Source organism: Elephantulus edwardii, unplaced genomic scaffold, assembly GCF_000299155.1.
Source record: "Elephantulus edwardii isolate Elephantulus edwardi_28Jun2011 unplaced genomic scaffold, EleEdw1.0 scaffold00112, whole genome shotgun sequence".
Classification (NCBI taxonomy): domain Eukaryota; kingdom Metazoa; phylum Chordata; class Mammalia; order Macroscelidea; family Macroscelididae; genus Elephantulus; species Elephantulus edwardii.
This window is the reverse complement of record NW_006399862.1, coordinates 2,115,206-2,131,032: the sequence shown is the minus strand read 5'-3', so window position 1 is coordinate 2,131,032 and position 15,827 is coordinate 2,115,206. Positions and strand designations below refer to the sequence as shown.

At 38.8% G+C, this 15,827-nt stretch overlaps 1 pseudogene; it reads right to left on the bottom strand.

Annotated features, from left to right (window-relative positions):
* LOC102858648 overlaps nucleotides 1-15,329 on the bottom strand; it is a 32,124-nt pseudogene extending 16,795 nt beyond the window's left edge.
* Between the last annotated feature and the right edge of the window lie 498 nt (nucleotides 15,330-15,827).

The following is a 15,827-nucleotide window of genomic DNA, read 5'->3' as shown; positions in this document are numbered from 1 at the left end:
TGGCACGTAACAGCAACAACTATATAAACTGCTTTCTAAAATTGGTACTATTGAGGATGAAATAAAATGAAAAATTGGTATTAACACTGTCTTATTGTTAGGTGCAGTCAGGAATGATTCATAGCACCCTATAAACAACACATCTGAATCCTCTTCTATCCTTAGAATTCATTGCTGTAGTTATTGTTGTGTCCCTCTCTCTGGATGGAGGTCTTCATCTCTTTCCTTGACCCTTAACTGTACCAAGCATGATATCCTTTACCAAGGACTAGCCTTTACTAGCAATATTTCTAAAGTATGAGAGATGAAGCTTTGATATCTTTGCCTCCAAGGAACACTGTTGGCTGCACCTTTTCAAAGACATACTTGATCATTCTTTAGCAGTCCATGGGCTATTCAGTACTCTTCTTCAACATCACAACTCAAAGGCGTCAATTCTTCTTATATCGTCCTTAGTCATCTTCCAGCTCTCAGGTACAGAACAAGTGATTAAAACAACCATGGCTTGGATCAGGCACACCTTAGTCTTCAAGCTTGCCTCATTGCTATTCAGTATTTGGAAAGCAAATTCAATACTGTGGGGAGATCCCTGACAACATTCTTGCTCAAGGCAGAATGTTTTCTGATCTAGTGACTGCTGGTACCAAAGGTGCTGATGGTGGATCCGAGCAAGATGAAATCATTAACAACTACAATCCTTTCTCCATCTATCATGATGTTGCCCACTGGCCCAGTGGCAAGAATCTCTGTCTTCTTGATGTTAAGATGCAATCCATATTGAAGGCTACAGTATTTTATTTTCTGCAGCAAGTGCTTCAGATTCCCTTTGTTTTCAGAAAGCAAGGTTGTGTCATCTGCATAGCACAGGTTCTGTCAGTCTTTCTCTGATCCTGAAGCCACGTCCACTTTGTAGAGTCTGGCTTCACAAGAGAGGAAGGTCTTTGTGAACAGAATTATCTTCCTTGACCTAATTACAAGGATGATTATCCTAGTTGAGTCTGACCTAATCAGGTGGATACTGTCTTGGAGTACCAGAGTCAGAATCGACCTATAGCTGATCCTCCAGAGGGTTTTCAGAGGCAGTTAATGACACGGGAAGAGACTGCCCAGCCTTCTCCCATGGTCATGTGCCTTCAGGATTACAGCACAGCTTCTCATTACTAGGCCACCAGAGCTCCCTCAAGGGGACACAAAGAAGTGATTTTGCCAAAAATGGAGGGAATCTATAGTGTATTATCTAAACAAAGATATAGAGGAGAATGTGCCTGAGCCAACATCTTGTTTAGCCCTGTCAGTTCCTGAAGAGAGAGCTGACCTTGGTTAATCGGATCCTAAATTAGCAACTAGAAGGCAGGAAATCAGTGGTGTCCCTTTAAGTTCCTAAATGTGTGGTAATTTCTTACATAGCATAGAAAACTAATGCTATAAGAAGATCGAATACTACGTTCTGCAATATATCTTCTACATATCAGCATAATTAAAATAAAAATCCTCCTCACTGGACCAGTAGGCAACATCATGATAGAGGAACAGAAGATTGAAGTCATCAGTGATTTCGTTTTACTTGGATCACAATGGACACTTATGGGAATAGTAGTCAAGAAATAAAAAGAAGTGTTGCACTGTGAAAATCTGCTGTCAAGAACCTCTCTCCAAAGTGCTAAAGAGCAAGCGTGTGAGTTAGATTATTAAGGTGTGCCTAATCCAAGCCATGTTTTGGGGGTTCCCCTCCACTACTTCCTATGGTTCTGAAAGTTGGACAATGAATAAGGGAGACATCGAAGAATCAAAGCCTTGAACTTGTGTTAGAATACTAACTATCCATGGATCTCTCAAAGGACAAGCAATTAAGTTTTGGATGAAGTGCAACCAGTGTGCTCATTAGAGTCAAGGGTAGTGAAGTTTGTTTCACATTCTTTGGTCATGTTGCTAGAAGGAACCAGCCCTTGGCAAAAGACATCATGCTGGAAGTTGAATGGTCAGAGAAAGTTAAGACGATCCTAGAAAATAGAAATGGACACAGTAGCTTTAACCATGGGCTTAAGGGTATCAAAGATGGTGAAAACGTTGCAGTATAGACCAAGGTGCAGACTTATTATTCATAGGGTTGCTATGAGTCATTGTCAACTTGCTAGCTCTTAACAAGGACAACAACAACAACAGAATTCTTTCAATAAATCTGTCATTACCATCATCTGCATCTGTGCTGTTATATTTCCTTTTTACTCACAGTAGACTTTGTAATTTTATTGTTTTAGAAGTATATATGGCACGACCATCTGGATAAAAATGCAAAGAAAAATCAACAATTTGGATAGTTTCAAATATACAGATGTTTGTTCTGACAAAACTAACATTTTGGATCGTTGAATGATTTGAATTTATTTGTATTTGAAGTTTTGGGCTCATGCAGTGAAGCCACTGGATGCTATAGATTATTTATCAAACAATGGTAAGAAGCCAGATTTCTTTGTTAATGATGATAATGTTTAATATGGTAACATTGATTAAGTCTGTTATATTAAAAGAGTTATTCCAAATGCACTAGTGATTCAATTTGGTAGAAGAGAATGATATTTTCCATATGTTAGCTTGCAAAATCATGAACTGGTCTTTCATCATGTTATGTTCTGTTGGCCTGCATGGTTCGGTGGTGCAAGAAGCAATACTGACATGTCAAATACCCAAGGAGTCACCTGTCACAGGTAGGTTTCAATAGACCTTCAAGACTAAGATATGCGGGGAAGAAAAACCTGTTGTTCTATTTCTGAAAGTAAATTGACCAATGAAGGTCATATAAGTAAAAGAGGAATATAGGCTGCTAGAGCTTCAGGAGTTAAGCCCCTCTGGCTGAAAAATGTCCAAAATAAAACTGGGGAAGATTCAGCCTTAAAGATGTTGATGGAATGAATCTTTCAGACCTTCATTTGTTGATGTGGCGTAATTCAAAATGAGAGGGAACAGTTTCAGACTTCCACTGCTGATCAGAATATAACATGTATGATGCATGAATCAAAGAAAAGTGCAAGTTGTCATGAAGAAATCGAACACTTAAAGATTGCTATATCCTAAGAGTTGATGGATAGATATTGGCCATTTTGAATGTAAAAAGTAATCACATAGTGTACCATGTTATGAAGGGCAAATTGAAGAGAAGGGGCATGGTATTCATTATAAAAAGTAATTCATGACATATCCTAAAAGAAAAAGTTGTCATTAACAGGATAATATTAATATATCCATAACAAAGACCAATTAATACAACTATTTTATATACTGACTATGAGTAATATCATTATGTAAGTTTACACACAAACCATTAAAGCCAAGAAGGAGAAATTGAACCATTTTACCAACTTTTACATTCAGAAATTGATCACATACACAATTAAAATGTATTGATTATTACTGGTGATTAAAATGCTAAAACTGGAAACAAAAAGGATGGATGTTTGGAAATAAAACCTTGAGGATAGGAATGATATCTAATGTTACATGACAGAATTTTGCAAGGCTGTCAACCTATCCACTAGAATCCTTTTTTTTTTCAACAGCATAAATTATGACTGCATATGTGGACCTTGTAGGACACAATGTTGATCTTATGTGCCATCTAGCAACCCTAGATAGAAGGTGCTAGATCTTGCATCCTCCTAATATTTGCTGTGTTTAAGCAGATAGGATGGAATACACAGGTTTAAAATTCACTGTAAATGTGGAAAGAGAACCCTGGTGGTATGTTGTTGTTGTGGGTGCCATTAAATGAACTACAACTCCTAGCAACTCTATGAACAACAGACATGATTCTCTCTCTATCCTGCACCATCCCCATGGCCTCTGTCATGCTCAAGTTCATGGTGTAATTACTATGTCAATCCGTATTGTTGAGGTTTTTCTCTTTCACAGATCCTCTGCCTTTCCCAGCATGACTTCTCTTTCCAATGACTGAGTTCTCCTGAAAATATGTTCAAAATAAGTGAAGTTTCATCACTGTTGTTTATAAGGGGCACTCTGGTTCCACCTCTTAGAGGGCAATTTCTATATTCCATTGGTAGTTCATGGAATATTCAATACTCTTAACAGAAACTACCATTCAAAGACATCAGTTCTTTTTTCTTTCATTCATATGTATCGTCCAACTTTCAGAACCATGGGAAGTAATTTTAAAAACCATGACTTGGATTAGTTACCCTTTAGTCTATAAACTGACACCACTACTCTTTAGCATTTTGGAGAGGCCTTTGACAGCATATTTTCCAAATGCAACACATCTTTTGGTTTATTCACCACTATTACTATGAGTGTTGACTGTGATCCAAGTAAAATTAAATAATTAACAACTTCAATATTTTCTCCATTGTGATGTTGCATATTGGTTCAATGGTGATGAATTTTGTCTTCTTGATGTTGGAATACAACTTCTACAGCAAGTGTTTCAAGTTTTATTCACTTTCTGCAAATTGATGAGCCTTTGTCCAAACCAGATACCACATTCTCCAGCACATGGTCCATCTTCTCAGTTTTATCAGCATGCAGACTTAATGGATATAGAGAAAGAATGCTCCCTGGATGCACATTTTCCTGATTTTAAGTCATGCAGTGTTCCCTTGTTCTGATTGGGCAACTGCTTCTTTGCTAATGTATACTGTTGTTGTCATGTTTTGATGAGTTCACTATAATGCATAGTAGCCCTATGAACAAAATATCTGAAACATGACTTACCCTATGCCGTCCTCACCATTACTGACACCCTTGAGCCTATTATCCCATTATTACAGTCACTGTGTCAATCCACCTTGTTGAGAGTCTTATGCTAATGCTTCACTTTTCCAAGCATGATGTCTTTTTCCAAGGACTGAATCTCCTTTTAACAACATACCAAAAGATGAAGTTTCACCATTTTTGCCTCCAAGGAGAACTCTAGTTGCACCTTCTCCAAAAACAGACCTACTTTTTCTCCTAGCAGTCCATGGGATATTCAGTGTTCTTTTCTAACATTATAACTCAAAGACACGGGTTCTCTTCCCATCATCATTACTCATAGTCAAAATGTAAGATGCATAGCAATTTATCAGGAAAGCCATGACTTGTTTCATGGCTTGTACTTTAGTCTTTAAACTAACGTCATTACCCATTAGTACTCTGGAGAGGTCACTGGCAACAGATTTTTCCCAATGTGACTTATCTTTTTATTTCTGCTACGTATCAAGGTTATTGATTGATTGTATTACTAAGCAAGATGAAATTGTTGACAACCTCAGTACTTCCCTTCTATCTTGATGTTAACTGTTGGTCTAGTGGTGAGAATTTTTGTTTTCTTCATTCTGCATTCAATCCATTTTGACTGCTGTAATCTGAGATTTGCAGCAAGAGCAACAAGTCTTCCTCACTTTCTGTGGCAATGTTATGCCATCTATCTCCATTATCTCCATAATGTGTAGGTTTCACAGAAGCACAATTAAGTGTTCTGGGATTACCATTCTTCTCTACGTTAGCATAATTGGTTATGGTGCATAATGTCAAATGCCTCATCTTGCAATTGGCCATAGTTTCGTGGCTTTTGTGGTGGTGTTGTAATTATGGAACCTATGTTACTGGTATTTCAAATACCAGCAAGGTCACCCATGGTGGATAGATTTCAGTAGAACTTTCAGACTCAGAAAGACTAAGAAGCAAGAATGGTCATTGACTTCTGAAAGAACAGATCTTCAACACCTCTATGTAAATGACAAGAATATTGTTGGATGCAGTGCAAGGAAGAGAATTCTTCAGGTTGGAAACACCCATGAAGCAAACGGGGAAGAGCTGCCTTCTCAAAATAGACTCTACCTACCAACACAGGTGAATTAAAGCTTTTCCATCCAATGGAGTACCTTCATTTGCTGGTGTGGCAAGATTCAAAATGAAGAGAAACAGCTTCAAACATACAATAATGATTGGAACATGGACAGTAATAATAATGGGGACATGGACTGTAAGAAGCATCCATGTAGACAATTGGAAGTAGTCAAACATGAAATGGAACACATGAAGCCTGAGAGCAAATGGCAAGACTTGAACACTTACGGCTCTGGAAGAAATAAATGGAGCTGCTAGACCTTATTGGCCTATAGAGAACCAAAGATACTCATTACAATAGACAGAATGAGTAAATAAGTATTTACATTGAGAACAATGGGAACCAATTTTCTCTCTGGTGGCAAAGTCAGTAAGGAGCTGTGCTGCTAATCCACAGTCAATGTCTCCCTGGTGATTCGAATCCACCAGCAACTCTGAAGGAGAAATATGTGTAGTCTCCTCCTATGTGATTTACAGTTCCTGAAAAAGGTTGGAGGGTGAGCAATAAGTTGATTCCTTGTTGTTGTTGTTATGGGCCTTCGAGTCGTTTCCGACTCATAGCGACCCTATCTATGCACAACAGCCCTAAACCCTGCTCTATCCTGCGCCAACTGCACCGCCTCTGACACACTCATCCCTATTACCCCAGTCACCGAATCAATCCATCTCATAGAGGGTCTTCCCCTCCTGCGTTGTCCCTCAACCCTCCCAAGCATGGTGTCCCTCTCCAAGGACCCGTCCCTCCTGGCAACATGTCCAAAGTATGTCAGACGAAGCTACTCAATGGCAATATGGGGGGGGGGGGGTTTGAGTGAGGTATGTTATACATATAAACAGGAGAAAGCTAATATTTTAACCCCATGATGGCTAAATTGAAATGGACACATTGATATGAACTCTTGACTTTGTTTATTTGTTTTTTTGGTGTCAATTTAAGACAACTGAATGTATTTCTAAGTAGTTATTTAAAGGCAAGTTTGGTGAGAACTGGCCTTACTTACATAGGGCATATTAGCAGGAGTGACCAGTTGTTGGAAGAGGATGTACTATTTGAAAAGGTGGAGTTCATACGACGACAGGAAGACACTCAATCAGATGGACTGACAGAATGACTGCACCAATAGACTTGAGCATGGTGGAGGTTGTGAGGATGATGCAAGGAATAGGAAAGATTTCAGTCGATTACACATAAACGTTGACAACAGTGAGAAAACACTTGATGGCATCTAGCAACAACAACAACAATATGCATCAATTTAATAACTTCTGCAAGTACAGTTCATGACATTCATTATATACTGTGTTACAGTTCTCATTATTTCTATCCATCCACCATTAATTTACACTCCTTGCAACTGATACCTCTAAGTGTGTTTTAGATTAACTGTTGTAAATTTGAGCTCATATAGGCAGCTGTTTCTAAAAGCACAATACTTAATGCAAACATCCTTCAATAATTGAGCAAAACCATTTTTAATGAAATTATGACTTCATGAGATAGTTTCATTACAAGATACTTAGATCAATATCTAGCAAAAATGTTGAGCGTCTCCTTAGTAATAGTAGCACTAGTAGCACTTTTTAATGCAAAGAATACTTGAGTTTTAAAGTGCTTTCATATATATATATTATTTCAAGGAGAAATTAGCTCTTCCTGGAGGAAAGGAAAATTTTTGTTTTCATTTCTGCAGAAGATCACCTGGGGCGACTGAAAAAGAAAGCATTTCTATGCATCCAGATTCATTTATTTTTTTGGCTTCAATCTTGTAGCTGAGAAAAAGCACCAATTCCCTACTGTTTTGTGTTCTTAGCAGGTCCAGCTGCCTGCGGGTGGTCTACACAGTTGTGGGAGAAATACTATCTCTCACATGTAGGAACAAGCTGCTCGTGATCTTCTAACTTTGGGTTGTTAAACTGAAATTGCTGCACTGTGCTTCAACTTCCAGAGAGACACTAGACTCCACTTTGGAAGATCTCTCCTTTCCTTCAGTGTTATATTGGGCTGCTAAATCAAAAGGTGGTTCGAATCTACCAGCCTCTCTGATGAAAAACATAGGCAGTATGCTCCAATACAGATTTACAGCCCCAGAAACTCCACGGAGGGGGAGTATGAGCCAGAACTGACTGGATGGGGTGTAGATTTGGTTCGGGGTTGTTGCAACGGATGAGTCCTGCTGAGAATGAAAACTTCCTCAACAAATGGTGCTGGTAAAACTGGACTACTACCTGCAGAAAGCTGAAACAGGATCCACATCCCACACCATACCAAAAAATTAACTCAATCTGCATATATAAAGTTCGTAAGAGACAAATTGCCATCAAGCGTAGATGGCCTAGTCAATGGTATAAAGAGACTTCTAAATACAGCCAGAAATGCACAATCTGGAGAGGATAAAACTGATGCTTGGGACCTTCTAAAGACTAAATCCCTGTGCACATGAAAAAGTTTTTCCAACAGAGTGAAAAGAAAACTTACTGACTGGGGAAAAATGTATTTGGCAATGCCATCTCAGACAAGAGTCTTATATCAAAAGTTTACAGAAGCCTTCAGGACCGCCACAAGAAAAAGACTGATTACACAATTACAAAATGGGCAAAACACATGGAAAGACTTTTCAAAGGAAGATATTCAGATGGCTAATAGATACATAAAGAAAGACTCAAAATCACTGGCAATAAGAGAGATGCAAATCAAAACCATAATGAGATACCAACTTACCCCAATAGCAGTGTCAAAGTTTACCAGGAGTGCAAGTGATAAATGTTGGAGAGAATGTGGAGAGATAGGAACTCTTATGCATTGTTGGTGGGATTGTAAAATGGTATAGGCACTCTGGAAGGCAGTTTGACATTTCCTCAAGAAGCTTCACATAGAAATTTCATATGACTCAACTATGCCATTGCTTGAAATATACCCTGAGAAAATGAGAAATGAATCACAGATGGAGATTTGTGCACCAATATCTATAGCGGTGTTATTCACCATCACAATACCATGGAAACAGCCAAAATGTCCAACCACAAAGGAATGAAATGGAAAGAAATTACAAAACATTCACATGATGGAATATATTGCAGCAGGCAAGAGTAATGATTTTGAAAATTACTACCTAACTTGGGAGGGACTGGAAAGTATTATGCTAAATGAACTAAGTCTCATAAAGAAAAATATTCTATAATGCTATTATTGTAGAAATAGGAAGATTACTAGTAAAACATGTATGAGGGCCCAAGGGGAGGGAGGGTAGGAGCAGAAGGGTGAGCATGGATAGGGGGATATTCATAGGGTCACCCAATTTAATGGGTAGAGGGAGGGGTGAGTAAAGAAAATAGGAAATATTTGGTGTGAAAAACAATGTATATAAACTTTGTATGTAAACCAGTATAAAATAAAAATTTTACATGTTAAAAAACATGTAAGACTGAGAACAACTGGATAGATTATATATACTGAACTGAAACAGATGAGGGAGAGAACAGTTTAAAAGTGATATATGATAGCATATTATGATTATCACAGGAATCCAGAATTATTTTGTTGCCTAGTGGAATGCATTTGGGGGGGAGGACAGGGATGTGGTCGAGGGGATTGTATACCAACAAAGAAGTTTATCTTTTGCTTTTCAAAGAGAGGAGCGAACTGGGGGAGGGGGATAAAGAAAGATGTGCAACAATGAATGAATGAAAATCCAAAAATCTGTGTAAATGTTCATTAAAATTAATAAAATAAAACAGTGTCAGTGGTCAGTCGCAATCCAAAGCTTGGCAATTTGAAGTCACCAGCTACTCCATGGAAGAAAGCTGTGGCAGTTGGTTTCCTTAAGGATTATAGCCTGGAAGCCCTATGGGACAGTTCTAGCCTCTCCTATGGGATCACCATATGTAAGAATATACTTGATATGAGGTTGGGGTTTTTCAGTATGTTATGTGATGGGTTTAACTAGAAAATTGAAAAGGTCACTTAGTTTAAAGTCACCATTTGCTCTGTGGGAGAAAGAGATGGCCTGATCCCTTTAAAATTTACAGCTTTGAAAAACTATAGTGGTTGCTGGACTGCCTTGATGGTAGTGTGTTTTAGCCTTATTTAGTATAATAGAAGCTAAATTCTACTGCTCCTTTTTGTCTTGTTTTTTTTTTTTTTAAATTGGTTTGCTTGCAAAACATTGAGTTTCACACTATTCTTCATTCACATTGTGTTTCATACAATCATTCTCATGCATCGTTTTCTAAAACTAATTGTCATTAGACCTTGCCTATCATTACCCTATCTTTTTGTCCAGATCCTTCCTATTTCTTTCCCCCTCCCCCACCCTCCCAACTGTGCAACCCTGTGGTTTTGCCCCAAGCCATCCTCACCCCTCCACTCCCACATCTTTCCCCTTTGAGTTCCCATACATGTTTTATTAGTTATCCTTCGGTTTTTACAATAATGATCTTAGGCAGTATTTGTCATTATGAGGCTGAGTTAGTTCATTCAGCATAGTGCTCTCCAGTCTCTCCCAAGTTATGCAGTATTTTTAATTGTTGCTCCTGAGTGCTGCATAGTATTCCATTGTGTGAATGTACCACAGTTTCTCAAGCCATTCAGTTGCGGTTGGATATTTAAGCTGTTTCTTTGTTCTTGTGATAATGAATAATGCTGCTATAAACATTGGTGGGCAAATCTCCATTTGTGTCTCAGTTATCATTTCCTTGGGTTATATTCCTAGTAGTGGAATAGCCGGGTCACCTGGAGTTTCTATGTTCAACTTTTTGAGGAAACATCAAGCTGTCATGCAGAGGGGTTGTACCATTTTATGATCCCACCAACAGTGTATGAGAGTTCTCACCTCTACACATCCTCTCCAACATTTATTGTTTACTGCCTTGTTAAACTTCCCCACTGCTGCTGGAGTGAGGTATCTAATTATTTTGTTTATCATTATTTATCTCATGGTAGTGATTTGCATCTTTCTTATTGCCAGAGTTTTTGAGCATTTTCTTATATGACTGATGTCCTTCTGAAAGTCTTTCTCCGTGAAAAGTCTTTCATTGTCTTTTATTCATTTTGTAATTGGTTTATCAGGCTATTTATTCTGGAGACCTAGGACTTTTCTGTAAACTTTTGCTATGAAACCCTTTGTTTGATTTGTTTGTATGTTTGTTCCCAGATGGTAGATTTTCTTTTCACTGTTTGCAAAAGTTGTTGATGGATGCAGAGATGTAATCTTTAGAAAGTTTAATTCATCAATTTTATCCTCTCCAGATTGTGCATTTCTGGCCATATTTGCCAGTATCTTTATACCATAGAGTTGGCCTTCTAAAGAGAAAGAAAAAAATTCCATGACACAAATGATAATGAAAATACAATGTACTAAAATCTCTGGGATGCAGCTAAGACAGTCTTCAGGGGCAAGTGCATAGCCATAGGGAAACCCATTTAAAACAAGCAAACAAACAAGAAACAAACAAACAAACAAAAAAACCAAACCAAAACCAAAACAAAAACAAAAACACCCCAAACACAACAATAAGAAAGAACAAAATTAATGATCTAAATCAACACCTTCATCAAATAGAATAAGAATAAAAATCTACTATTCCTTTTTAAGATTGATTTTGTTGTGGCATGATTTTAAGAGACTATTTTCACAAAGTAACCTGAAATTCTATTTCCTACATTTTTAGGCCTAGTCAAAGGAATTGGCTGGGGTCTAAATTAACCATAGTTGGGGTTTTATAGCTTTTATAGATGCTAAATATTGAGGTGGAAACCAATTACAAAACTTAATGAAAAAATTAAAATCACAAATGCATATCTTAAGAAATAAGAATTTGTGTTTCAATGAAATTGTAAATGGCAAAAAAGTTTTACACTTATAAATACAATTTAATCTTCTCTGTCTTACATTTTGACAATAGCAACTTGTTTCATTGGTGCATTGATTCATTCTGGTCCTTGAGATTTGGGGGGAACTTGCTTTGGTTTTCTTCTGATAAGAAGGAAGTAAAAATTGGCAGAAGGAAGAAAAAACTGGCACTGTGAGAGCAAAGAAAGAGAAGCTGAATTTTCAAATGATGGTAAATACTATTTCAAGACCAAAGAGTTTTTTTATCTTGAATTAAAAAAAAATGAAAATACTCAGTGGCAGGGGGCTATGGGGCCAACTCCTCTGTTTCCATACTCCCAAGCGTGTCCTCACAATTAACCCCAACTCCCCAGTGCCCCATTCTGTGTTTTACAAATTCTCTCTCCTACAACCTGGAAGAGCTGGATTAGCACAGTTCTTCAGGGGAATACTCATTGCCAGCACTACTGCCACTCTCCCCACTCCTCATGCCTACAGAGACCCACAGCTAGGATGTTATAAGAGGCCCCTGTGTTTGACGTTTGTAAAATCAAAGCATTTTAACAAACTACAAATCTGCCCCCTGCTCCTTTCAGTTGGTGGGAGGCAAAGGCTGTGAAAGCCCCGTGGCTATTTTACAGATGGAAAAATTGACCTCAGGGAGTTTTATAGGCCCAAAGCAATGGCTACGTCTCCCTCCAGTCCAAGGGCAGACTTGACCCTGGTTCATTACTCCATCTGCACATTCATGCTCCTTGACAGCACACGCTAAGTGAACAAGTTCTCCCACATCTTTTCTGGATGTTTGGTACAAAGTACAATATCTATTTAAAGTCTTTCTCCTGCCTTTTTTGTTGGTGGTTGTTGCTTTTGTAAGCGATGAGAGATTCATCTCATTGACCTGCCCCACAGGCCCATCCTCCTACAGTTCTAATTTCTAACTCCTGTTGAGAACCGCTGTGTGAAGGCATTGTTAAGCTTCCGTGCCCACTCAATCCCCAGCCTCTCTTCTGAAACTGCCAACAGTGCCAATTAGTACCACATGTGGTGTGAGTTTGCACAGTGGCTGTTACAGCCAAGTCCTCCCAATGTGGCCAAAATGCAGATTGGCCTAAAGACAAGTTCTTGGGTGTGACTTTAAGGGAAGAAAAGTTTAAGTAGCACAGCATAAATATCAATGCTTTCGTTCTCCTTAGTTACTGGCATTTTTTTTGTTCTTTTCAAGTGAAAAAGATCCAGAATGGTCCAAAAAGGGAAAAATTAACAATAACAAACAAAAAAGAAATGGAATACAATCAGAAGAGTAAATCATTTAAACTTAGTTGAAAAGCAATCGGGAAAAAGATGTGTGCTTGGAGTTCCTAGGCAGGACGTGTGTTTATCATCACAGCAAGAGCATCTAATTCTCTCCATCAACAGGAAGTCAAACACAATTGCTTCTCCCAAAGCCTCTGAATCATTTGCCAGTTACAGAAGCTGTTACTCTTTGTGTCAAGAACTTTTCTTGGGTGATGCTCATCTAATGAGGCTCTTGAGTAACTCAGTGGTAGAATTCTTCTTTCCCAAGTGAGAAGTTCAGGTTTGATTCTGGCCTATACCCTTCCCGTACAGCTCTTACCCACCTATAAGCTATTATGATGCTAAACAAGCATCAGCAGTATTTCCAGGCTAAGATGGAATTGGAAGAAAAACCTTGCAATCTACTGCTGAAAAACACTTCTGTCAATAAAAACTGAAGATCACAGTTTCTACTTGTAGCTGATCTGGGGGTGGTGCAGGACCATTGCCTGTTTGCTTCCATTGTCAATGCAGACAGGTCAGCATAAGGTGAAACCTACAGGATGGCAGCTCATAACAACAGCAGATGTGCATCTTCTTCAGCCTTCCTTGGGTTCCTCTCATAGGATGTCCCCTGTCAGGTACCCTGGGAGGTAGTGGCATACTTTCTACTGCATTTAACAAAATCACTTAATGCTATTGAGTTAGGGCCAACTCATTGCTGACCCTCCAGAAGATTTCGGAGACTGGTGGATAGGAACTACTGACATTTAGGTGAGCCACACCAAATAAAGCCCATAATACCACTAAGAGACATATAGGCAAAGAAAATAGCTTGCCCAGAAGCCACACAATTAGAATCTACTGTCAATAAAAGTGAAATGTAGATCTGACTTCACAGTGCATATTTTTACGAAAATTAGTATCAAACTCTTTACTCCATTGAGAGCCCTTCAGTTGTCTGCAATGCAGGTTGGTGCTGGGTCTTCTTACTTTCAGATGAGGAACTCAATATAATACCATCTCTTTTGCCCCTGGGGAACTTCTAGCTTCAAGCTGTCCTCTCAAGAGATCATTTACCATGTCAGAAGTCCTATTAGCTCAAATGCAAACTTAACTCTTGGTTGTGTTTTTCCCTTGTCTGAGTCGCCCATAATTCATTTCCATTTCCCTCTTACCATATTTCATACTTGGCTATAAAGAGAAATAGTCTTGATCCATGTTACAAGATAGATGTACCCCAAACCCTGAAAACATTATGCTGAGTAAAGTATGTCAGTCACAATTGGACAGATATTGGAAGGTTCTGCTTGTAGGAAATAGTTAGAATAGGTATGTGCAAAGACACCAAAGTGGATAAGTTGTTATCCAGTAATGAACAGGCAAGAGGCAGGGGAAAAGAAGAAAAGGATTCAATGTTTAGGGGGCCCTGAATTGTGGTGTACTAGAAGAGGTCTTCATATACTACAGTCAGTTTTCTCATTAGAGGCAAGAATGACAAAGCCTTATCTCACATATATTGGGCATGTTATTAGGAGGGGCTATTCCCAGGAAAGAGACATCATGCTTGCAAAGAGGAATGGTCAGTAAAAGACAGGAAGACCCTCAAGGAGATAGATTGATACAGTGACTGAAGGACGGGGCACACACACCTCAGAGATGGTGAGGATGGGACAGAGTACAACAGGGTTCAGATCTGTTGTTCACAGAGTTGCTAAATCAGGCTTGACTCAATGGCACCTTACAACAACGTTCTTCTGTTAAGGTCAATGGTATTTGGCACCGTGTGGTTGAACAATATTATGAGCATAATGTCACTAAACCACATATATGAGTATTGCAGGAATGTCATGTATTATATTCAATATATTTATGAAAAAGAAAATAGGTCAAATGAAGCAAAACATGCCACACAGTACAGAAGCCCAGCAGAAGTTCTTGATCGTTGAACAGTGGTCCTCACATTGCTATAAGCAGAGTTAACCTTGGTATATTCAGTCTCCTGCTGAGTATTTGAATTTCCACCTTAGATGGACTGAATCAGAATCCATATTTAGTAAGAAATCAGATGACGTTTATGTCAATGTAAGATCTTGTTAAAATGCAGATTCTGATCCAGTCTATTAATGGCGGAAATGTAAATTCTCAGAGGAGGATTGAGCTAGAGTGAACTGGCTATTAGCTCCTACTTCTCCAAGCTTCTAACTTGTATAAAGTCCCCTGACCACATACGAAATGAACAGGGTCATTTGAAGGGAACATTCCCAAGCTCTTTTTATCCCTGGTGGTTGGCTGACTCTTTAAACAGCCATTTGTGGGCTTACCTTCTGACATCACAGACAGCCGACGAGGAGACACATTTGTAGTTGACTGGCCAGTTGGCATCCTGGTCAAATGAGAACAGAAATCTGTCTTTGTACATTCTCTTGTCCGCCAAGCCAAGTGGTTGGACAGGCCATAATTTGGGTTTGGGTAATAAAAGAAAATCCTTGCTGGCCAGATCAACTAACTTTCCTAATATATCAAGCTTTCATCCCTAGATTAAAAATGGCCATTCCTGATCCAACTGGTTACCAGTGACCTGCGCTCTCTGTATATCCTATTACCAGCGCCCAGCGGCACAGACCGCAGCCTGTCTAAGAATTTGCATGGAAAGCAATCCTAACCCAAGATTACGCACTTTGGGTTCAGAAAGGCGATTCGTTCCATTTACAAACATCTGCAGGAAAGGTCAAACACAGGCTGGCCAGTCCCCGGGCTCCGAGTCTAGAGACTGTTTTGGTTGCAAACACTGTGTCCAAAGGAAACGTAAATTTAAAGAGGACCCAACTTCAGGCGAATTCCTAGCAGTGAACTTAAATCTAGTCCAAACAAAGGCTTTAC